This window comes from Mustela nivalis (assembly GCF_964662115.1).
Source record: "Mustela nivalis genome assembly, chromosome: 5".
Classification (NCBI taxonomy): domain Eukaryota; kingdom Metazoa; phylum Chordata; class Mammalia; order Carnivora; family Mustelidae; genus Mustela; species Mustela nivalis.
This window is the reverse complement of record NC_139024.1, coordinates 6,960,638-6,986,874: the sequence shown is the minus strand read 5'-3', so window position 1 is coordinate 6,986,874 and position 26,237 is coordinate 6,960,638. Positions and strand designations below refer to the sequence as shown.

At 40.6% G+C, this 26,237-nt stretch overlaps 1 long non-coding RNA gene across 2 annotated transcripts in view; it reads left to right on the top strand.

Annotated features, from left to right (window-relative positions):
* The window catches only part of LOC309864586, a 55,324-nt gene that overhangs the window by 6,757 nt on the left and 22,330 nt on the right, over positions 1-26,237 (top strand). Inside the window, exons 2-3 of one of the 2 annotated variants that reach the window (XR_014311626.1) lie at positions 25,041-25,146; positions 25,703-25,771. This is a non-coding gene — a long non-coding RNA (uncharacterized lncRNA). Of the gene's footprint in view, positions 1-25,040; positions 25,147-25,702; positions 25,772-26,237 lie in introns of those variants that run through there. The other variant, XR_014311625.1, reaches the window with a different exon arrangement.

The window sequence follows — 26,237 nt, the reverse complement described above, 5'->3', positions numbered from 1 at the left end:
GAGAATTCCAGTAGATTCCCCGCTGAGTGCGGGGCCCAATGTGGGGCTGGATCCTGTAACCCACGAGATCATCACCTGATCCAAAACTAAGAGTCTGACACTTAACTGACTGAGCCACCCACGTGCCTCCTCAAAAGACCTCTTAACACAAGTAATAAGGGAGCTATGACTTTGGAAAGAAAAGTGGTCCTGGAAGTTCCTGCGAGAGCGTGGGGGAGGTTCAGTCAGTTGGAACACGAGAGGGAGTGGGAAAGATCCTCTGCTTTTTGGAGGCCAGTGTGTGCCCTACGTGGGTGACGGGGCCCTCCACGCGCGAGGGCTCCACGTCCTCCACTCCCTGTTCTCGTCTTTATTTTCACGCTCCTCGTGGGTCTGAAGCAGAATCTCGTCGTGTATCAGATTTGCATTTCCCCCATCCCTGAACCTCTTCCTGTGCTTGACGAGCATTTGTGTATCGTTTTTGGGGAAAGCATCTCCTCAGATCCTTTGCTTCTTTTTATTTGGGTTGTTTTTCTGTAACAACACATTTTTATATTGATATACTATCTTAAGCAATCTTGAAAACCACCACACAGAAAGTAGTGTTAGGATCTACAAATTGTATTTTAAAAAAATGTTTAATGTCCATCTTATGTTTAGCTAAATCACCTTCATCAGTTGGGAATATGATGCTCTAAAGATACCAGTAAACATTATGATAGGACAACAAATAACTATATACTCCCTTGCTGACCTAAGATCATCTGCATAATGCACAAGAAAGAATTCAAATCTTAGCAAACCGCATTTTATTAACAATATTTGGAGCTTCCTCGACAAGTAGAGATATCTCCCACATTTGAATGTTTATGTTTTTGTGATTTTAATGAAGCTGAAATGATGACTGTTTCACTGGTTTTTCTTCGAAAGCATTGATGGAATGCCGACTGTAGGTCAGGCACTGTAGCAGGAGCTGAGGTTGTAAAGAAACAGAGTGATGAGTGATGATGGATCCCAACTTCCAAGAGCTGCTCCATACATGTTCACCCCCGATGATGATACCGCTTGTCCAGTGCAGGTTGACACGAGAGGAACGGCAATACATAATTAGTCGTTACGCACCTCTCTGGTGTAGAGCAGTTACTCTATACTTATTTTAAGATGAGATGGTCCTTCCTGCACTCACCCACCCATGTATTCACTTGTTCAGTGAACATTTAATGATCTCCTGGGTCCAGTGTTTGTTCTTAAGTGGGAAGTAGTGAGCACCACTGGTATACACTGGCATCTAACGAATGGTGGTGACAAACGGGCATGAGAGCAAGAACCTGCTGTCAAGATGTTCACCTGTCATCGGGATTCCAAAGGATCAGGAAGGTCGACTTTCAAACAAAGTGATGATAAACTGTAACTTTTCATGGGGGAAAACGTTCAGGAAGCTCCACAGAAGAACGATTAGGAAGGGAGTCCCTTTGTCCCTTTTGTCCCTTTCCCTTACGTGACATTCCAGACAAAGACAAGTGGATCAAAAGGAACGTTTCAGGCTTGTTTGGGTTTGTTTCTACTGCTGTCTCCTTTAGTCACTCTGCTGCCCTCTTGCTTCTGACTACAGTTGTGGCAACATTTTCTTGCTCACCAGGGCTTTTGTACGGATGCATTGCCTCGGGTGAATCGGAGGATGGTGGGGAGTGGGTGGGGCACTGAAGCCCCGATACGAAGAGTGGAGACAACCGAGTACAACAGACAAAGTCATTTAAGTTTTATTTACTCATCTGCATATAAGCAGATACAACCGGATGCCTACAGCTCTCTGGGTCTGCATATACGTCTCTCTGTCCACCTTGGTGTGTCTGTTTCTGTTTCTCCGTCTCTTGGAGGAGAAGATTCGAATAAAATGACACATATGCGGGAGGCAGAAGAGAGTTGAGTGAACCTTCTATTTTATATAATCTTAATTTTGGAAAATTTAAAACTAAGTAGAACATTCAACTTTTTTATTCGGCTTTACTGAGATACAGTTCACAGGTGTGCAATCCCCCCATGGAAAGTGTGCGATTCTGCATTTTTTTAGTATATTGAGAGTGGTGCGACCATCACCACCACCTAATTTTAGGTCATTTTGATCACTCTTCGAGAAACCCATACCTCTCAGCAGCCAGTCTCTGTGACCTGCTGCCCAGCCCCCACAGACCGCTATTCATCTGCTTTCTCTGTCTGTCGATTTGCCTGTTCCTGACGTTTCACAGGTGGAATCATTCAGCCTGTGGCTTTTCGTGACCAAGTCCTTGTGGGTAGCGCACGTTCAAGGTTCATCCACACTGGGGCACGCCTCGGTGTGTCACTGCCACAGCTAGGTAATGTGCCATTGGATAGATATGCTACTCTGATTTTCCGATTTACCAGCTGAGGGATTTTAAAGTCGGCTTCACTGTTTGGGACAATGACAGTAACACTGCTCTGAATATTCCCTACATTTTTGTGTGTGTGGACAAACGTTCACCCCCCTTGTGCAAACACACAGGTGTGAATTGCTGGGCTAAACAATCATGCCGTGCTTCATATTTTGAGGAAACTCCAAACCACTTTCCTACACTGTTTTCTCATCCCCCTGTGAATGAGGGTTTCGATTTCTTCACAACCTTGACAACACTTAGGATTGTCTGACCTTTTATCGAATGCGTCTTAGTGGGTGTGAAGTACTTGCTCGGTGTTCGGATTTGCGTTTCCCTGATGACTGACAACACGGAGCATCTTGTGGGCTGTTGGCTCCATGGATCTTCTTTAGAGAAAGGTTTATTCAAATCCTTTCTTCAGTGTTTTAATTGTATTATTTGCCCTTTAACCATTCAGCTTGTTTCACTCATCATGATCAATTTGAGATTCATTCATGATGTAGCTTGACCCAAGCGTTATTCTGCTTTTTTTTTTTTTTTTTTTTGCTGAATTGTATTCCATTGGATCATAGGTAACCGTCTGTTTATCTGCTCACCAGCAGATGGACATTGGAGTTGTTCTGGTTTTTGGTGCATTTGAACCAAGCTACTAGAAACATTGCAGTCAGGTCTTTGGGCAGATACGTGTTTTCATTTCTCCCGGGTAAATACCCATGGGTGGCTGTTTTCCCAGTGGCTGCAGCACACTGCGTTCTCGTGGGCTGTGGGGGCCACTGTTTCCTGTTGCCCCACGTCTGTGCACCCACCCTCAGTGGCTTCAGTTTACTGGCCGTGCCTGCAGGTCTGTATGGTGGTATCAAACCGACCTCGTAGCTGATGATGCCTGGCACGTTTTCAGGTGCTTATTTGCTATCTGTATATAGCTCTTCTTCAGTGAAAGGCCTGTTCGAATCTTTATCTTATTTCTTTATTGGGTATTTTATTTTTTATTATAGAATTGTAAGTCTTCCTTTTATATTTTTGGTGATGAGTCCGTCATCAGATATATGTTTTGGAAATATCTCCTTTTTCTTTTAGCTTTTCATTTTCTTAGAAGTCTTTTGAAATGTCTTGTTGGAGAACTGACCACTTGATCATTACATAATGCCCCTCTTTGCTATGTATGAAATTAATAGATCTGCTTTCTCCTGATTAGTGTCAGCATGCCATACTTTCCTGTATTTACTCTTAATCTATGTGTATCTTTATATTTAAAGTGGATTTTGGGGGGTAGACAGCATATAATTTTCTTATCCACTTTGACAATCTGTATTTTAATTGGTGCACTGAGACCATTGACATGCAAAGTGATTATTGATATACTCGCCATAATATCTTTCACATTGTTACTGTTTTCCATCCATTGTCTTCCTTCCTTGTTCCTATTTTTGTCTCTTCCACTCTTTTTCTGCCTTTTATGGTTTCCATTGAATCTTTTATGTGATTACATTTTCTCTCCTCTCTTAGCATATCAGCTACACTACCTTTTTTTTTTTTCCCTTTCCTTTTTTTTTAGTAGTTACCCTAGAGTTTGCAACATACATTTATATCTATTCCAAGTCCACTTTTAAAGAGCGCTATCCCCTTTCCGGGTGATGTGAGTACCTTATGGTAACAAAATAATCCTTTTTCCATCCCCCATCCCGTGTATCATTGCTGCCATTTATTTTACTTATGTGTAAACATACATAAGCATATAGGGACAGAAGTAAATATATATACATATGTACACATATGTGCAGGCATACATTATTGAATATATTGTTGCTATTATTATTTTGAACAACTGTTTTTGATTAGATCAATTAAGAATAAGAAAAATACAAGTTAAAAAAAGAAAAAGTTCTTATCTTACCTTATTCCTTTTTTCATGCTCTTTTTCTCTTTATATAGATCTGAGTTTCTCAGCTATAGCACCAGCCTCCTCTCTGAAGAAATTCTTTTAATGTTTCTAGCAAGGCAGGTCTACTGACAACAAATTCCTTCAATTTTTGTCTGAGAAAGTCTTTACTTCTCTTTCACATTTATTTACCTATTTGTGTATTTACTTAGTTATTATTTTTTAAAGATTCTATTTACTTATTGGAGAGAGAGAGAGCACAAGCAGGAGGAGTGGCAGGTAGAGGGAGAGAGAGAAACAGACTCCCTGCTGAGCTGGGAGCCGGACGCAGGGCTCCGTCCCAGGAACCTGACATCATGGTCTGAGCTGAGGGCAGATGCTGAACTGACTGAGCCCCGGGCACCTCTCTCTTTCACTTTTAGAAGATAATTTTTGAGGGTATGGAATTCTAGGTTGGTGATTTTAGTTTCTCGACATCAAATATTTCATCCCTCTCTCTTCTTGCTTGCATCGTGAATGTTGATATAATTCTTACCTTTGTTCCTCTAAAGAGAAGGTGGTTTTTCCTCTGGCTTCTTTCAAGACTTTTCTTTATATTTGCTATTTTTTGTATTTTGAAAATGTTATGCCTACGTATTTTGTTTTTGCTTTTGACATTTGTCCTGCTTAGTGTTCTCCAACCTTCCTGCATCTGTGGATTAGTGTCTGACATTAATTTGGGGGAAAATTCTCAGCAATTTTTATTTCAAGTATATTTTTTTCTGTTCTTTCTTTCTTCCTTCTCATGGTTTTCCCATTATGCGTATGCTTCACCTTTTGTCATTGTCCCACAATCCTTATAAATAGTCTGTCTGTTTTTTTCAGTTTTTGTTCTCTTTGTTTTTCAGTTTTTGAGGATTCTATTGATGTATCATCTAGCTCAGAGATTCTTGCCTCTACTGTGTCAAGTCTACTAATGAGCCCATCAAAGACATTTTCCATTTTTGTTACAGTGCTTTTATTTCCAGCATGTATTTTTGGTCCTATCTTAGGATTTCTGTTTCTCTGATTATATTCCATTAGAGCCCTTACCATATTAATTATAGCTGTTTTAATTTTAGGTCTGATAATCTCAATATCCCTACCATGTCTGGTTCTGATGTTTGCTTGTCTCTTCCAAATGACTTTTGCTATGCTTTGTAATTCTTCCTTCAGAGCCAGACATGAGATACTGGCAAAAGGAGCTGCTGTAAATAGGACTTTAGTAATTGGTGCTGAGGTGTGGGAAAGGGAAGCCTTCTATAGTCCTGGGTAATGTGGATATAAGTATGTTGACATGTGCTTACTTGCAGCTTTTAGGGTTTAGGGATACTGAAGATTCTGGGATGATGCTAAGTGTCTTTGGGGACAACATGGCAGGGATACAACCATGATCATTGAAAAGGGATTTTTATTGGGAGATATTTGGAAGGGAAGCAGTCAATTCATTTGAGAATATGTTGTCTTTGGATTGTCTGTGGACAACCAGCTATACATGGATTATAGATATTTGGCACCCAAATATATCTGAGCTGGAGAAATATATTGAGATTCATGCACCTCGAAAGTGGAGAGAGAAGAGTGATTGCTTTTGTGGAATTGTGGTTCCAATATGGAAAGAAAAGCTCAGTGTTTTGTTTTGATTTTGACAGGAAATCAGAACTCTCGAGATGAAATGCATTGTCGTTGTAGAAAATGCCTCTTGATGTATCATTTGTCAGGGTAGAGCTGCTTTATGGGGTAAACGCAATATCCATTTATTTTGTACCTCTCCTGGTTACTAAATCTTTTCAAGGATGGATAATGTATGAGAAGATTAAGTGATTTGATGACAGTGACGTGAAGAAGAAGGAGGAGCAGGAGGAAAAAAAGGAGAAGAAGATGGGAGGAGTGGGGGGAAGAAAGATGGGAACAAACTGAAGACAAGGATAATGCTAGCCACGTGTCCTAATAAGGCCTGCTTGAGTTCTATGAGTAAGTCTTAAGACACTCTCTTAGCTCATGTGACAAAGAATACATATATCCTATATATTTTAATATATTTATTTGTATTCATTACTTTATATGTTTATATATTATATTTATAATATGTATGTGTACATATTCTATATTTAGAATTGGAACTAATCTGGGACCAATATATGGTAAGAATTCAGACTTCAGAATAAAGAATTACATTGTATGTAAGATAACAACAAACAAAATCTTCAATTGTATCTTTACAGCAATAATTTTGTTACAAGGGAATGCTTTCCCCCACACCTGAAATTTCCCTCCATGTAGAAGGCGCTTTATTAAAGAAACACTCCTGGCCTCTCTCCGTTCTCTGATTTTCTTTGTGAGGTGGTGGAAAGCAAAACTTCGCATTATTAGTAAACTGTTTCTCTCTGTCCTTTAGGATGAGGTGTCTGTTGGGACCTGGGCTTTCCTTTGCTTCTCTAAGTTACTACCTCTTATGCACAAACTCTTACTGCCATCAGGTATGATGGAAAAAGTTGCCAGTTCATTATTGCTTAGGACCAGTGGGGCTCATCTCCTGATTCTGTGAATTAATCCTAGTAATCCGATTGCCTGAAGATCCTTTAATATTAGTATATCAGTCAAAGGATGATATATTGGATTTCCACTTATTTGCTTGTTTGCATATCTCTAGTTGGCTCTGTGCTTTCATGGCCACGGGTTGTATACTTATAGACCTCTAGAAATACAATTATTTTGACAGAGTTGTTTATTTTAAAGATAATCAAGGTAAGTTGATGTCATAAAAAGAAAATGAAATTTAGTATAAATAATTCTGCAGCATACAAACTTGATTTGGGTACCATATTTTGCTGGATTTTCTAGAGCCAAGAATATATTTTGAATGTCTAGAAAAGAGTGGATGGTGTGCATGGTCTTGAGTTCATTTTGTTTGCAACATAGTCAGAAGAGCCAGTCGTTTGGAAATTAGGAAAACTTTATTGTAGTTTCCCCTCTATTCCTTGATTAAGGGTTTGAGACATGTCAATGAATATCTGGGGAGCTTCTGCTCCTCTAAAGTTCTGCTCTCCAAACATGTGGACCACACTACTCAAAAGCTTGTCCTGAGTTGTATCCCAAAGATTCTTTTTTTTTTTTAAGATTTTATTTCTTTATTTGACAGAGGGAAACACAGTGATAGAGGGAACACAAGAAGGGGGAATGGGAGAGGTAGAAGTGGGCTTCTCACTGAGCATGGAGCCTGATGCAGGGCTCAATCCCAGGACTGTGGGATCATGACCTGAGCCAAAGGCAGATGCTTCATGACTGAGAGGTGCCCCCAATGATTCTGAGCTCGAAAGTCACTTGTGAGCTATGCTTGCAATCTGGATTGAATCAGCAGCTCAGTTAGAGAAGGTCTCTTCTACTCTGCAAATCCATGGTGGATTGCAGATTGATGGATCACATTGTCTGTCCCTTCCTTTGTATGTTGCCAGCCACACCATACCCAGTATCATCTGCACATGTATGTTTTTATGGAGAAGCTTTTCCAGACGGATCAATGATACTGCACCTGCTGGGGGCTGCATACAGAGCATGGCAACACTATTTTACACTCACTGTTAGTGGGAAGACTCCAGGTGCGGCAAGGATGAGAGACCAGTCCCCTTTGCTTGGGGTTGGAGGCGACATGCAGTCCGAGGTTTCAGCGGCTAACTGCCCGATCTGGGTTGCTGTGAACATGGCCCCATTTGGCTTGCTTCAGATCACTCATTACTCATCTGTGTGTGGTGCTTCATGAAGGAACAAAAGTTGCCCACACCTAGGAGCCTGGGGCTCACAGAGGAGCTCCGACAATGCAACCTGTCAGTCGACTGCTCCCAGACATGAATAAAGACTCTTTCAGACAAAGTGTCTTGTCAATTCGCAGCTTGCAAATTTGCATAAATAGGGTTTTTGATGTGATGCCTTGGAGCAGCCCCACATATGCTTTGTCAGTGTGCTGTGCAGATCTGCAGAGAACCGTTAGGATATTAATAGTGTCACAATAGGCCAAGCTTATTTCAGGGCCAGTGAGGCAGATCCTATGGAAGTGGCAGGCTATGGGGTGAGGAGCACTAAAATGTGAGAAGAAAGGGGATTCACTGCTTTTTTGGTTGTTGTTCATAAAAGTACAAGAGATAGATTATCAACCTTTGGTTGTTGGCTGTCAGGGCCATTCACCAGGTACAGTTTGCCCCACACATGATTTAGGAAGGGGCTGACTTAGGGACAGTTTATCTAGTCAAATCCCCTCACTGCAAAAATGAGGAAGATGGATTTCAGAGATGTGAAGTAATTTTTCTAAGATAACACAGCTGGTTGACACTGGATCCAAAAATGTGAAATCATTTACATTGTGAAAATAGCAGCATGATACATTCTTCCTGTCAATTTCCGACTCTGAAAGTGTTATTTTTTTCATTTCCTAGCTGTCGTGTCATAAGCATATATATAATACCTGATGACTTCCTAATTTATGCATTAAATGCATTATTATCTTCTTGTAAATCATTTCCCTACCTTCTTTTCAAAAATGATATGCATGTCAGTGACTCTGTGGGTTTCTGAAATGGAGCAAAGGCTGGTGACGTGAACTTTGCAAAATTTGGTTGACATGGAACCACGAGGGATTCAAAGACAAAGGAAGTCCTGATATAAGGAGCATCCCATAGTTCGCTCAAATATGCATTTCTGAAGGATATGCAGATTATTCAATTTTAAAAGGAAAGCATTAGCAGAAAAACTCTGAGATGTGGACTGAAATTGAGTCTGAAACCCTTGTTTTGTACGGCGAACAGCACAAACCATAAGTGACTCTTAATCTCACAAAACAAACTGAGGGTTGCTGGGGGGAGGGGGTTTGGGAGAAGGGGGTGGGATTATGGACATTGGGGAGGGTATGTGCTTTGGTGAGTGCTGTGAAGTGTGTAAACCTGGTGATTCACAGACCTGTACCCCTGGGGATAAAAATATATGTTTATAAAAAATAAAAAGTTAAAAAAAAAATGTTTAGTTGCGTTAAGCCAGTTAGTACCTGTTGTGTTATACAGACCTTGCTAATTCAAGACGGAGGCTCTGGAAACCGAATCCGTGGTCTCTGTGGAAAATAGAGGGGCCCAGAAACACAGGTTCTTGTTGTTCTCTTCTCTTTTCTTTTCTTTTCTTTTCTTTTCTTTTCTTTTCTTTTCTTTTCTTTTCTTTTCTTTTCTTTTCTCATTAGAGGGTTAAATGTGTCAAACTAGCTATGGTGAGACGGATCATGATATGATTTCCCATTTCCCCTTTCATGTGGTTTTCATTCCTGGAAAGAGAAAGAGGATTCTGGCTTTGGGGCAGAGTTTGAATAAAGTTTGTGATCATGAAACAGTCCGTTTCAGCTCTTGATTACAAATTGGTGAGAAAGGGGGTGCTGTGCTAACACAGTGCCAGAGCCTGTTAGGTCGGAGATGAGGTGAGATGCAGGAGTCACTTCTCCAGGCGGCAGGCTGGGATGATGAGGTCTCTGTGGCATTTTCTGAAGAAGAGCATTTCTTCCTTCATAGACTTTTGTGTTGATCTGTTGTGTCATGCAATTTTATTGTCAGTATTACGGGATTCTTGGGAGTAACTTGGGACAAGTGAACCAGGAGAAGGTCCCATCATCTCTCATTCAAGGGCTCATACATCACCTGTATCTTGAATACCCACCATGTACAAGAAGCTTGCTTAGTAGCTATGGGGATTGCCAGAGTGAGTAAGATACAGATGAGCCCTACGCCCAAGGACAGGGGGAGATCCCAGTTCTTTTTAAGGGGCTCTGAATATATGAAATGTAGATGTCCTATTACTTTCTCCACTTAATGTATTTAAACACTGAACTCATGTCAGAATATGTAGATATCATACTTTTCCTTCAATACACGGTGTGAGTCGCCTCTTAGGGCATCACATGTTCAAACCTGAAGGTCCAGAACCATGAAAATGGTGACTCCCCTAAACGGCTGGACCCCTCTAGATGCTGAGATAGGGCTCAAGAATATATATGCTTCTGATGTAGGTCATCATACTTTGAGAAGAAAACCCTGTCTTAGAATAACATATTGTCTTTCATTCCTAGCCTAGATATTAAATCGGAAAATTTTTAAAAATCATGTGGTCACTATACTAGCTGCATAAAAACAACAATTTTGCTATGCTTTAGATTTTATATATTTGTAATATTAATAATTGGTGAAATCCTGTGTCTGTAAACATCAGTATTGGTTGATGAGGCCCTGGACAATCTTACAGGCTTTGTGAAAAAGAAGCTTTGTCATATTAACCTGATATCCCTTCTGTGACAGAATGAAAATCCTGGGGAACCAGGAAGGCGAGGGTTTCAGTGCATGCTGACCTAGATAGGCTTTGTAATTAGAACACTCCTATGGCACAGTGTGGCAGCAGCAACAGAGGAAAAGCAGACTGACACCAAGAGAGGGGACAGTCCACAACTCCACACCTATTACAGCATTGCAGTCCTGGACACCCTCCCATGTGACCTCATCTTACATCCCAGGGAAAGCATTTTGGCAGGACTTAGCTTTATTTTAGAGAGGGATGGAGAGTTATTTCTTGAGCAAAGACTTAATGTGGTTAGAACTCATCCCAAATTGTCGGATCTCTTGGCAAATCAGTTTGGTTCTCAGGGAGGAGAATATCAGGTAGTGTTAAGGGTAAACGTGGAAATTTGGGTGCGAGGTAGGTTCCTGGGGAAAGCCCTTCCTAGTACGGCCTCCAGAGGAGGAACAGGCTAGGACAGAGTCCAGTATAGTCCTCACCGTGATTGAGGCCTGTGTCATGGTGAATCCAAGAATTCCTATTATTTGGAATTTTGTTTAGATGGCAAATGCCCATCTTGTTAATTTTGTTCTGTGTTTAACTAAAACCTTCTCAATGGGGGTTATTTTGGAATGCAAGATATCCTATTCAGAGAAGCAAATGAGTTATACAGAACATTTAAATATGGAAATTCAGTACATTTTGTGAAGGAATCACAGGCATCTGGAGAATGCACGTTTGCCATAGTCCTTAATGCCGCAGCCCCACAACTCCTGGATTTGGCCATGGAGGAAGGAGCGAGGGGATAACGGTGGGTGTGATGGTGACTTCTCACCCTCTCCAGCAACCTGGTGTAGCGATGTGTGGTCCTACACAACAAATTACTCTACAACCTACAGATGAAGACCACAGACATACCTTATCTCTCACAGTATTTGAGGGCCAGGCTTCTGGGAAAGGCTTAGCTGGATGCTTCTGGCTCAGGGTTCCTGTGCGCTCACAGCCAAGCTGCTGGCTCAGGCTTCAGTCACCCGAAGGCCAGACTGGGGTGGGAGATCGGCTTCTGATGCTCCTTACATGGCTGCTGGCCAGAGGCCTTAGCTCCTCTCCTGTAGGCTGCTCTGTGGGGCTGCTCCAGGCTCAACAGCTGGCTTCCCACAGAGTGAGTGATGGGGGCTTTGGGGGTGGGTACAGATATATACAGAGAAAATGAATATGCAAGATGGAAGCTGTGTTTTTCATGCCATTATCTCAGAAGTGACATATCATCACTTGTGCCATATTCTGTTGGTCACAGGGGCCAACCCCAGTACAAAGGGATGTGGGCTTATTGGGGTCATCTTAGAACTACTATGACCTTCGTAGAGCTACCAAGATCCTTCAATCCTCTGACTATTTGATGAATGAATGTATTTGGAAATGAGACCATCTTCTTTTCCTCATTGGACCAATGAAATGAAAGTAGGAAAGGCAGTAACAGACTTCTCATTTATGGAGGCGTAGATATATGGTGAATGCCGCAAATGCCTTATAATACTCGTAATGAAATGGAATATATTTTGTAAACTTGGACCTCTTTGTCTATGGCCCTCATAGCCTCCTGAATGTGAGGAGGACCAGAGCTCTGTAGAACTATGAATGTATCCCTTGGAGCTGGATGCTAGGACCAGAACACCTTTGTAGAGACAAAACTGGAGATTAGAATCCTAGGAATGCTGAGACTACCCTCCTCACATGGTGTGAGTTCTCTGAGTCCTCACAGTACAAATGGTGGAGGAAAGCAAGTAGGGGTCTAAGCGGGTGTGGACAGAAAGAATCTTAGCTGGAGATGTCTAGATGATTCACAAAGAAGCCACGGAGAAAATGGGTCCAAATCATGCTCCTCGGCAAACTGACATTGACTTGAGAGGCTAAGTCTGGGTAAAAATATCACAGGAGTTGTTTTGTTGTTGTTGTTGTTTTCCCAAAACACCACTTTGCCAGTTCAAATAATTCCCTCTAGTTGGTGTCCGGGCACACTTCAGGCCTCTGCAATGTCACCAGTCCAAGGCAATTGCATCTAATGAGATGGAGACCCATTGCAGGACAGGATTAGTGATTCTGTGAGATTATGCCCGTCCTCAGGCTGTAAGAGGCTTACACAGTGGTGGAGATCTGTGCAAATTGTATTAACTTCAGCTAATTAGGACCTCTCCAAACCTGAGAAATCTGAATTCCAGAAGCAGAGATGAGAACACTTGGACCAGTTTGCTGAATTACAAAGCAGCTTACATTTGCCTGTGGCTGGCACTTGTTTAAATCCATAAGCTGTAAAGGTTTTAGCTGAGGGTACTCAATCCAGCTTGAACAGAGCAACTGTCTACAAGATTTGGATTTGTCCAATGAGGTCATTAGGATTTTGATTATTAGATTGTAATGGTTCAGACAGGGTCCACCCAGTCCAGACCATTTAAAAATGTGCCCACTTTCCAGGAGAACCCTGGAGGAAGCAAGCATGTGTGAATACCATATAACCCCTTTCCGAGTGAGAGAGGCACAGGTATTTCTTTCCAGATGTCCAGAGCATGGAAATGCCACTGGTCCCGATGGTGACATGCAGACGTCTTGCTGTTCTTCCGGTTCCACCTGACTTAAGAACAAAGCTTAACAATTGTCAGGGAATCATCCCTCCTCTTAAGATCAGTTACCTCCAGGTTCTCCTGAACTTACCTCCACCATCTCAGGGGTTTGCCTGATGAGCAGGAGGGTGCATGTCTCAGGCCTTTACAGACGTGCAGACACTTCTTGGCCTTTGCTTAGGTCCATGGTCAAGCTTCCTTGGATATGCAGGTTTAGGAACTGGTTCCTGACAAGGTTTGGGTTTTTCAGTATGTGCTGAGAGGCCTGGCTGCATGCCCCCCCAGGAACACTCCCCTAAGTCAGTGTCCTTGGGTTCCCCTCTCTGAATGCAGCTGGTTTCCATTCCCTTCTGAATCCTCCAGCACATGGAGCTAAAGATGGGTGTGGAGAGGAGTCCTGTCCCGACTGGGCCTATGGGGGCGAATCCAGGCCTTTGCAACCACATGAAATGTTTCTCTCCAGAAATCCTGCACTTCTCTCTAGCACAAGAAAGTGTGCCTGCAACAGACACACACACACCACAGAAGCAGGGTTAACTCCTTCATGCTGACTTTTTCTGTCCCAGACTACTCTTAGCTTACTTGCATTCAAGTCTAGAGGAGTGGTTAAGAACCCCAGCTCTGGGGTCACACTCCCTGCATCTGAAGACTGTCTCTTCACGTTGGACCTTGAGCAAGTTACTTAACTGCTCTGTCTGTTTCCTTATCTGAGAAGTGGATATCTGTCATCTATTATCTATCTATCTATCTATCTATCTATCTATCTATCTTTATCATCTGTCTATCATCAATCTTCTATTCATACCTCATAGGTTGTTGTGAGAATTAAACAAGTTCCTACATGCAAAGCGCTTAGAACAGTGACTGGATGGGGTCAATAATAAATGTTGGCTTTTAAAATCGTCTCGTGGTGCCCTTAAAGTTGCCCTTTATAGCAACCGACATTTTCTGTCTCCGTTTTTCTTGCTTGCCTATGTGTCCTACTGTTTGGCTTTATCTTTAACTGTTGTGTACATGTTCCTCCCTTTTATACTGAAAGGCAGGAAAGAAAGTTGGAAATACTGTAAAACTGTTGCTTCTGACTCAGCAAGTAGACCTATATATTTAGCAAAACTGCAACCCAAACCTTAATGCTCTTTCTCTTAGAACCGGACAAGACTTTATCTGAAGTTTATACTGGAGAAGTGCTTGCAAACAAAGATATATTTGTAGGTTAATAATGGGGTCCCTTGCCATATGAGACATCGCCCTGATTACCCTGGGTAGGATAACTGGAAGGACTTCCAGGCTCTGGAGGGTCCACTCACATATGTAAAGATGAAGAATGCCTCGAGGTGGAGAAAGGGCCGCTGCTCATCGCCAGAGGGCTGTGAAGACACACCTGCTGCAGCTACCTTCCCTCCCCCACCCCATTCCCACTTTCATGGGATGTGCTTTGGGAACCCCTGGCAAATGCCACTCAGTGTCAGAGGAGACCAGGTGGAGGTGCACTGAAGGCATCTAAAAAAAACAAAAAGATTCATTGATATATTTTAGAGAGAGGGAGTGCTCTTGAGGGCATGCACGGGTTGGGGGAGGGGAGACGGAGAGAGCCGGTCCTCAGGCAGATTCCCCTCTGAGCACGGAGCCTGACACAGGGTGGATCTCATGACCCCGGGATCATGACCTGAGATGAAATCAAGAGACAGACACTCGAACGACGAAAACACCCAGGCGCCCCAGCAAGGGCGTCTTTTATACGCACTGGCGCCCAGCTCAAGCCAGAGAGTGTAGCCTGGGAAGGCAGGTGCACAACCTCCACGACAGGCCCCGGAGCAAAACAGACACGCGTCTCCGGGGAAGGTCCCAGCCTTCAACAGCCCGTGACGAAGCGTTGGCCAACCCACCTCCTCCTTCTCTTGGCCAACTGCCAGGATGATGCTCTGAGACCCCCAGAGGTCAGCAGAGGGTGACCCTGCCCGGCTCTGAGGTAGCCCTTCTCTCACACGGTTCCAAGAAGTACTTTAAAACCACAATATTAAAAACATCGTGGGCTGGTGAGGATCTAGAGCAATACAAGAATGAAGTACGTATTAAAATCAGTGCTTGTGGGACGCGGCAGAGAGGGGCGGGAGGTTCCAGTCGCTAAGCGTCTGTCAAATAAATAAATAAATAAATAAATAAATAAATAATATTTAAACAAAATCAGTGCTGCGCATCAGTGAGGAAAGGGTGGCTCGTTCACCAAATTGTGTCTTAGGATGTTCTAGCATTTGTTGTTGTTTACTTGGAGCAATCATGTCTATTGCATGATAAAAGGGACCTTTAATTTTATTTCCCAGTAGCTTAGGGACTCTTCTGATGGTAAAATTGTAATAAGATGCCAAAAATACACCGGTTTCAGGAAAAGAAAATATTATTGAAGTTTCTGTAAAAATTTTAAAACTTTACCATCCTCCATGGCTCTGGTGCCATAGATGTTGGAGAAGTAGGACAGAAAAATCAAAGATAAAAATATTGTATTTTTTGTTTGGTTTTAATTTTTATGGGAAGTCCTTGAAGCTTACTGAGGAATCTCTTTTTACTTGACTTTTAGATATTTTCTTTTTTAATACAAGCCAAATGCATGTCTAATCATGGACTTTAACACCATTATTTCTTATAGTGTCTCTTTTTATATTGTAGCATTTTCATACCATGCTTTAAAAATGTCTTAAATGCAGTTAAAAATGCCTTAAAATGCCGAATTAAATGTATGTATTATTTTCATCTATCCTTTGTGTCTGTCGAGGAATGCATTCAATTCTGTCTTCTAAGCTCGCTTCTGGGACAAGACGTTTCTTGGACCTGAGTGTACATATGCTGGTCATCAGAAAATTGTCTGTTTTCTCATCATTATAAACCAACACATTGGCATTCTGCATTGTAATCTGCTGGTCTGGCCTCTGGAAGGCTGGGTTAGTTTCAATCCATTCCCTGGAGCTTTTGTTCTGTGGTCTCTATGCCCCAGAATTGAGAATAAAAGGAGCATTTCACAGCATAGGTCAGAAGCAAGATGGTACTACAAAATAAATTATGGCTGGGGCATATGATGGTTGAGCTAAGGTGTTTTCAGGGTCATTCCTGGTCAGAAAAATCTAACATTCCACAGCAACTCTGTTTATAATAAGATAATTATGTTATTGTATGGTAGTGTTTGGTGTGTGCACTCTGCCTCTGTGTTCTAGTTTTATACTAATGACTAATTCTCAGCCAAATACACTTGCACATTTTAATAGTCAAGACACATGTGCAAAGGAAGCAGCGTTGTCTGTGGATAACTGCAGATGAGAACAGAAACTGATTCTGTCAGCACAAATGCACTCTTTTTCTGCCCTTTATGAATTGGAAAGCTTCGTCAGTGATTGCTTTAAATTACAGGCTCCTAATCTTACCACCTAGTAGTCACATCATTAGCAAGTCCTTATCTGTTGCCCACTAATTTCCCATTTGTGATGTGTCCGTTTTGGAATGAGAGGGAAGCTGCACAAGAGATTCTAAAACAGGAAGAGGAGCAAAGATAAAAACTTGAAATGCTCTGGCAAATAAGAGAACAGCCATGCTCATTTCATTTCCACGTGTCTCCTTGTCTGTATCACAGTGTCTCTTGAAGACCCCAGCAGCAGCTGGGCTATTTGCAGAATGATGCTGATGTTTCAAAGTAAGGTACAAGTTGGGCAGCAACATTGAGTTTGATGCAATAAAATAAACAAGTGAACACGTTCAATCTTTAATGCTAATGGAGACCTTGGCTTCTTTCTTTTCTTGAAGTGAATTATCTGTTGCCGATGTGAATGAGACTCTTTACTGCTATGTATGTATGTTTGTGTGTGTGTGTGTGTATATATATATATATATATATATATATATATATATATATGTTAAATATTATAATGTATATGTAATTTTATACACTGGACATTTATAGATGTTTCCTGTATTGACTTCATAAAGCAGAACAGGATAACTGAAGAATGAGACCCATGTGCTATTTAAAGTACAACAAACATGGAAGGATCATGTTTAAAATACCAGGTCTTTAGGGGAGCCTGGGCGGCTCCATCAGTTAAGCGTCTGATTCTTGGTTTCAGCTCAGGTCATGATCTCAGGATTGCGAGATCAAACCCTTCATCCTTAGTGGGGAGTCTGCTTGAGGATTCTCTCTCTTCCTCCCTCTCTGCCTCTCCTTCCCCTCCACCATCTCTCTCTCTCTCTCAAATAAATAAATAATTTTTTATAAAGTAAAAAAAAAAATTGAGTACATGATCTGAGTCTGGGTAAGCAGTGCTAGTGCAGGGCAAAGGAAAGCACAGGGAGGGAGGTTGGAAGAGCAAGGTGTGTTGTGTTTCTTTGGGCCACTAGCCAGCTCACTTGTTCCTGGCTGAACCAAGTATGTTACACTAGAGCTGTGAAGCTCTCAGAGCTTTACCATGGCTCTGAGATGTTTGCACATCCGATCATCACCACTAGAGTGTAGGGATTTTAAAAGTTCGATGAACTACAGGATGAGAAGCATCACACAGACCCAATGTTTAATCTTGCCTGATGTGTTTCAGGAGCTATGCGAGGCACCATCATTACTGATTCTTCTAAAATAGCCCCATTTAACAACTAAAGAAACTAAGAGAGACTTGGATTGAACATGCCAAGGTCACACAAGCAGCAAATGGCAGAGCTGGGATATACTTACGATCTGGTACCTCTTCAGATGCAAAGCTGTTTCCCTAGGTCTTGACTTGGCATATTGTCCTCTAGATTATGGTCATACTAATTCATGTTATCCCAGTTGTTTTACATGTAAATCAGAAGATAATATATACTACAATTTGAAGAGATGCTGAAGGAATATTTGCTACTGATACTTGAAATTATATATGAATGGTTATTTTGGAAATAAGTGCCTTCTAATCACCTTGCATTATTAACCCCTTACAATACATCAGTATAACTGATAACAGAAGTGAAAGTTCTTCAAGTTCCCTGCTTGTTGGCCAGAATTTACTGATATGGCCATTGTCCTAGTATGCAAAAACAAAAGTTGAGATTTTTATTACTAGCAAGAAGGGAAAATGGACACTGGGTAGAAATTGAAGTTTGATCACATATCAAATAAGGAAGGGCTCCAGAACTAGATAATAAAGCCACACCAAAGAAAATTTTCTGGAATTGAAAACAGAGATGAATCTCAAGTATGATGAAACACAATAAGGCTCAGTTGTAGCTCACAAAACCAAACTTAGTCAGAGGTACATTATTTGAAAAACATGGACCATCAAATATAGGGACAGATACCTTAAGAGCTACCAAAGAGAAAAGACAGAATGTCCACAAAGGAGTGACAATGGAAAGGTCTACTCTTGAGGGGAAGTAAATGTCATCAGATAATGAAATGGGTGAGCTCTTGTGTTAGGTGAATAATGAGAATGACCTGAGCCAGAAATTCTTCACACATCTTCCCAGAAACAGGAGTCCTCAGGGAATGTAAGTAAAGTCGCACATAAGCCCCACCACCCTAATTGCTGGGAGGTAGAGAATACCAAAGATTTCAGTTGCCTAAAGAAGAAAATGTCAAATTCCAAAAGAGTTTCCATCACAGTTACAAGGCATCAGGGGCAGAACCTGGGGAAGGGAGGGATCAGAGACCCACGAACAATGGGAGAGGAGAGTGGGAACCAACATGACATACAGGGGAAATCACTCTCAGAGAAAGTCTGACATGGAGTCTACCCTGCTCAACCTTGGTCAGAGCCTGGCTGCAGGGTTAGGGATTGGAAAATGTGCAGCACTGACTCTTTAGCTTTAGGGAAACACTGTCTCTTGGAGAGAATGAGATCTGTTGGGGGGGGTGCCTCTCAGAGATATGTCAGGGGAGAGAGAGAGGGAAAATAAGGAATTTGCAGAAACAGAGAAACCAGATGCACCACTCCCTCTGCTACCAATACCAAAATCACCACATAATAAACTTGACTTTACTGAGCTGATGGAAGAAGTTTCTAATGATGAACCCATCCATAAATGTCTAGGAATGAAAAAAAAAAAAGCAACTTCATATAAAGTTTCTCTAAAAAAAAAAAAATGCAAATCATAACCTTTTCCACTGATAAAAGTTCTCCCCCGTCAAAACAACCATGAAGCAAAAGAGAAGGAATAGAATACTCCAAACAGAAATAAAGATTCTTGGGCGCCTGGCTGGTGCAGTGAGTTAATTGTCCAGCTCTTGATTTTGGTTCAGGTCATGATCTCAGGGTTGTGAGAAGGAGCCCCGTGCAGGGCTCCATGCTCAGTGTGGTTCCTGCTAAGGATTCTCAGTTTCCGTTTGCCTGTCCCCCATTTCTAAAAATACTCCCAAACCTCTCAAACAAGCCTTTGAGATCAAATATATATTTATTTATAGATATACAAAAATTCTGAATATATAATCTAATTATATGTAAGTATGTAACCTGAATATGTATATGTATATATAGTCTTTATATACATATAGGTGTGTGTATATATATATATACACACACACACATGGATTTTATATATATATATAAAATCTGGATAGGTATAATTTGAACATAAATAAACTGAACATATATAATCTGTGTGTGTGTGTGTGTGTGTGTGTGTGAGACCAGAGTTAATAGAAACTTTTTAATGGAAAAAATAAAGGCAAAATCCATCAAAGAAGTAAAGAAAAATTATTTGATGTCCTAGGGTGAATCAAGTAAAATGAAAATTTAATAAGAACAATTAGAGGAAAATAGAAAAACAACTAAGAAGATGAACATTACATAAACAAAAGTAAAAATGATTAGAGGGAAGGTGGTCGAAATGGAAGACAGAAAATAGAATCAGAATTCTTGAGGAAGTAAAACAAGATAAAAGAAAATGATGAATATTTAAAATAATACTCTACTTTCTAGTTAAAATAATACTCTAATTTCCAATATTCTGGAAAAAAGAGAAAATGCATAAATGTATATAGTGGAAGGGGCTGTTGTTTTTCTGGGAAAACTGAACCAAAATGGCTAAACCTGAGACCTAGCCTATTCAAAGCATACATTGAGACTTTCCAAAACAAACTTACTTAAATGGTTGAAGGAGCTGGGCAGGCTTGAGAACCACACTGTCCTCGAAGTGTAAGGCTTTAGGAACAGACTGTGAACATGTAAGAGCTTAGGGAGCCCCATGATCATGAGCTCAGGAGACCCCCGCTAGAGGATGACAGACTTCTGGCCGGCGACAGGAACAAAGGAATGCTGATAATTCAATACTTTAACTGATAAGCCAAGATTAAACCAAGAATGTTCTATGTTGTCATATAGAGAGTGCAAGTAAAGAAAGAGACAGAGGGGAAAATAGCATGAGAACATCACCAAATCTTTACAAAATGGGTGTGAGACAGATGACACTGCTAGTTAAACCTCACTAAGATAGTGACGCTGCTAGTTAATCCTCACTAAAATGTAACTTAGAACTGCTATAAGAAATATAAACATGCATTTAACAACTAGAACAAAAAGTTAGCAATTCCAAAAGTACCAAAAGAACTTAAAAAATACTAACAGAGATGATCACCATGTAAAGAGACATAGTTAATATGACCTGATACATAGAGTTGTTATAACAGAAAATTTTATGACAGGTTGGAAACCAACAAGTCAATCATATCAATAAAAGATGAATGGGCTTAACTCACCTATTAAAAGAGAACTATCAAAAAAAGAGAGAGAGAGAGAACTATTTTCACAGTAGCACACAACATAAAACTTAGCTCTATGCTATAAAGACATACCTAAAATTCATTGAGTCAAAAAGCTAAAAATAAAGAGACGAGAAAAGTATACCAGGCAGAAGGAAACAATGAGAAGATTGGTGATATAATTCTGATTTCAATAGGAGAATTCAGGCAAAAGAGCATTAAAAGAAGATATTGTATAATCTGAAGAGACAAAACTTACAATGAAGATACGGATATCTATGTATCAAATGGTCACTATTCACATAAAGCAGAAACTGCAGGAGATAGAAGGAGAAACATATATTAACATTGAAAGTATAAGAAAGGTCAAATGCCTTAAGAATATAAAGAATCTATAGAGTATCTAAAAGAAAGTATATAATGTTTATATGTAACTTCATCCTGAAAATAAAGAAGACAACTCCCTCACAGTTGCATATAAACCATTCAAAAATTATATATTATTATATATCAGATTATCAAAAAAGCATTAGTAAATCCCATATAATAAATATATCATAAACAAGCTAGACCAAAATATTAAAAACAACCTAGAAATTAAAAAAGGAAGTATAAAAAAGAGAACTTCCCCAATTCTTTTCATTTGGAAATTTAAAGCCTTCTGTTAAGCAACTCCAGGAAGAAAGGGGAAATATGAATTGAAATTTAAGAATTTCTGGGAAAAAAAGAATTTACATTTTAGAATCAATGGAATACACTTAAAGCAGGGACTAGATGAAAATTCATAGTCTTAAATAAATAGCTGTAGCAATAAAAGCATACGAGTGAAAATAAAAGGATTGAATTAGGAATTTGAAATATTATTCAAAGTAAGAAGTGAATAGAGCAAAACATAATAAAAAATAATAAAAATAAAGGGAAAAAACCTAATGCGGTACAGAACAGAAAATGTCAGATCAAATTAATAACTCAAAATCTTGGTACTTTGAAGATTTTCTTGAAGGTATTTTTAAAGAAAGAAAAAAAAAAAGAAAATCTACTAGCCGAGTTCATCAAGATAAAGGAGAAAACACAAATACGTGAAGTATCTATTGATAGAGGGAAAATTGGAAACGACAACCTAATTTTTTTTACAGGACTGTACAAATACATTTGAAAACCTCAGTGAAATTAATAATCTTTTAGGAAAATAAAACTGATCCCATTACAAATAAAAAACTTAAACCAGTTCCCACAGAAGAAGCAGAAGGTTATCAAGGTATCAGCCTGCAAAATTCACTAGCCCCAGATGCTATCACAGAGGGGGTCTACCAAATATTAGACCAGATAATCTCAAATTTAAAAACATTGTTTCAGACCATAGAAAGTGAGTCAAGACTTTTAAATTCATTTTATGAATCAATATTAGATACAAATAAATACACCAAAAAGAAAATGTAGGTTGTTGTTGCTTGTTAATATCAATGCAAAAACACAAGTATTAGTAAATATTGAAAAAATTAAGAAAAGAAGGACACCATGACTAAGGGGAATTTTTACCTTGAATGCGAATCTGATTTAGCATTAGGAAATCTATTAATACAATTCTCCATGCTATTGGATCTAACAAAAATAAATCATATGATTGTTTCCAAATGAATTTAAAAACACTTTGGCAAAATTCAACATCTGTCCTATCAAAAACTTCCAAGAAAACAGGCACGGATGGATACATTTTTAACATTGTAGCATATAAATACCTCAGCATTAAGGCCGGACCCTTGGGGAGGTGAGGGGCATCGCCTTCATGGTCAGGAACAAAGCGAGGATACTAAGCTTGTTAGGAAAGCTGATGCAAGTAAGCAGGGATTACAATTAGGGCATAGGACAGAATACAAGGGAGACTGGTACTAATAGCTGGTATGATGGCAAGCCCTGCACGCCCGAGAAAGGCAACAATAAAACTATCTCAAATCACAAAAGAATCCATCGGGGTAGTAGGATCTGAATTTTACACACAAAAATCAATAACACTCCTATGCAGAAAAAGTAACCAGTTACAGAATAATGAAGGAGAAAACCCTGAGGAACAAAGCAGGTCATATATTTAGAAATCAATTCAATAATTTAAGTGGATTCAATGTCCTATTAAAGACAAGTTTTCTCAGAATAAAGAAATCTAGCGACATGCTATTTACAAGAGCTATGCACCTAAAACACAGGGATCTGGAAGGGGTCAAAAACATAGAAAGGGCAAAAGAGAAACCAAAAAGGCATTATTTTAAAGAGAGCTATATTATCTACCTCAGGAAAAAGAGGGAAAAGCATGAAGATGGATAAATAAGAACAATCTTAATGATAAAAGCAATGATTAATCAAGTAGGTACGAAAATCATGTTCTTTCCCACGTAATCCTGAAACCTCAAAATAGTCAAAGGGATAGAAAAAGTGTGGATCATTAAACTTTTACATGACAAATCTATCTGCACAGCAGGTATTTTAATAAACTTATAGAAGAAATTGATGGAACATTACCCACTGCACAAATTGAATCCTTTAGTCCCTGATAATCCTCTGAGGTGGCTAGGAATTTAACTCCACTGGAGGAAACTGGGGGCACAGAGTAGTTAAGTAAGTTGCCCAAGGACACACAGCTAATAAGTGGTGGACCCAGAAATCAAAACTTGGCAATCTGGCCCCAGAACCTGTGTGCTTTAGTTCTGAAGGTGGAAAGAAAGACCTAGTGGATTAGATGTGACTTGACTTACCTTAAAATAGCTTGCTTGCGTGACTTAGGTTCTCAGTGCACCACTTGTAAAATACAGCTGACCCTTGAACAATGCAGTGTTAGGGATGATGACCCCCACTCCACTGTGTAATTGAAAATTCACAGAATGTTTGCTCCCCCGAACTTAACTACTAATAACCTACCGTGACTGGGAGCCTTACCGATGACAGTACAGTCAATGAACACCTGTTGTACCTTCTCCGTGGTACATTCTGTAGTCTTACAACAAAGGAAACTAGAGAGGAAGTGTAATTAAGAAAATGGATGTGTTTTGAAGTTTGGGTTCAAGAGTGACAGCCAAGAATTCTTGAGATGTTTTTGGTGCAAAAAAGATGATTTTATTATAGCATGGGAACAGGACCTGTGGGTAGAAAGAGCTGCTCTGGGATTGGGAGGCGTGATTGATTATATAGTTTGTAATTAGTGTGGTTGGGGAGAGCTTAAGTCTCGCGGGATCGCGGGAATGTGGAAGCAAGGCTTTCAAGACCTTGAGGGTCAGGTGCTGTGACGGTAAGGTTAGTTGTAGTCTCTAGCAAAATACCAATGTTAAGGCCATCGTGGATTCTGGAGGAAGGTCATGCTCTGTGTGTTTCGGGTAGCATTAAGCGGGCTGTGGGCTGCAAGCTGTAAGGAGAGTTAATTTAAGCCACATTTTTCTTGCCTTTGTTTCCCTTATCAAAAATTAGACATTAGGTTGGAAGTTATTTTGAAAAGCCTTACTACTCAGCGTGGGCTACGTATGAGTTTATGCTCAGCCACAGCTGGCTGGACGTTTAGTGGGTACGATCTCTCTGAAAAGGAAAGTTTGTATCTGAACACTTTTATAAAGCCCGCGTAACTATGACCCTGAGGCAAACATCTGCGTGGTGATGATGATGAGTATTTATTGAGTCTGTGATGGGCCAGGTCTTGTTCTGAGCAGTTTAACCCCAGCTGTCCCAGGCTACCTGGAGATGTTTGTCTCTCACCGCAGCCCATCTCCTTCCCGAGGGCGCTGAGACATGGCCAGGACCCTCTCCGAGGTCGCAGGGAAGATGGGAGCTCATAGTCTCTGCATTCTCTTGCTCCAAGTTCCCCAGCCTGTCCAGGGAAGGAGACACCAAGTCACAGGGAGATTTCTAGACTCTCTCCACTGCCCTTAAGTCCCAGACAACTATAAGGCTCAAAATTATCTTCATTGCTGAGTCAGGTGGACCATGGCCATGGAGGAGCTGAAAGCACAGCTGGGCTTGGGATGGATTTGGGGGCTGCTGTGGGCGATCCCCTGACCCCTGGATGGGCCTCCCAGTGGGGTAAGACAGCTCAGGGGCCGTGCACCCTGTTCATTGCTTTATCTCTTTCTCTGCATTTTTCTGTATGTTTTCTCCTGTCTCTGTTACAGATTGTTTTCCCTTGATGAGGAACAATATGACCTGCTCATTCCCACATCTTCCAAGGGACACATGCTCAGGAACAATGCAACAGCTGATTGACTGCTTCCCTGCTCTGTGAGTCACCTCGTATTGTCACTTGCTGTCTCCTCTTGCATTGTGAGCAAAGCAGATTACAGGAAAGAATAAAGAAAGTAACTGTAGCCTGGTGTGGTCCCATCTAGTACGGTCGACTAACGTGTACAGCTCTGCGTTTAAGCTCTTCCACAGACAGGCAGCTGAGGCACATTACTTTTTCACTCAAATTATGTTTGTACTTCCTTGGGTTGACATCTCAAGTTCTCTGTGTAAGGGTCGCATTTAGAAATATAAAGAAAAAAATTAATTTTTAAAAAAGATTTTATTTATGTATTTATTTATTTGACAGAGAGAGTACATATAGCAGAGTGAGCAGCAGAGGGAGAGGGAGAAGCAGGCTCCCCTTTGAGCAAGGACCCCAACGTGGGGCTCAATCCCAGGAACCCTGGAATTATGACCCTAGACGAAGGCAGACATTCTACTGACTGAGCCCCCCAGGTGCTCCAAGAAAAAAAAATTGAAATGAAACTTTTATATTTAAGTGCCCCCAAAAAAACATTTTCAAATGAAACCTTTACATGTTACATTTTTTCAGGTCAGCAAAAGCAATTATGGAATTATACAGCACAGAGAAAAGGAAAAGAAGAAATAAACAGAAAATCACCAGACATGGTTTACCTCTCTATTGGAGTATTTGGCCTCATTTGAAAGGTTGCTTTTGACTTAGGGGGAGGTATCATTTTTTTTTTAAATTTTATTTATTTATTTGACAGAGAGAGACACAGCGAGAGAGGGATCACAAGCAGGAGGAGCAGCAGAGGGAGAGGGAGAAGCAGGCTTCCTACGGAGCAGGGAGCCCGATATGGGGCTCTATCCCAGGATCCTGGGATCATGACCTGAGCCAAAGGCAGACGCTTAATGACTGAGCCACCCAGGCGCCCCAGGGGAAGGTATCTTTGACCAGTGGTCATACTGACAATTGGAAACCAAATTATTGTGTTCTTGGAGCGTCTGCCCTAAAGGGGTTGGCCTTGGTTATATACTAGATATTCTCCCATCAACTAGGAAGTGGGATTAGATGCCAATCAGAGTCCGAAAAGCAAACTAATGAATTAAAAAAAGAATAAAAT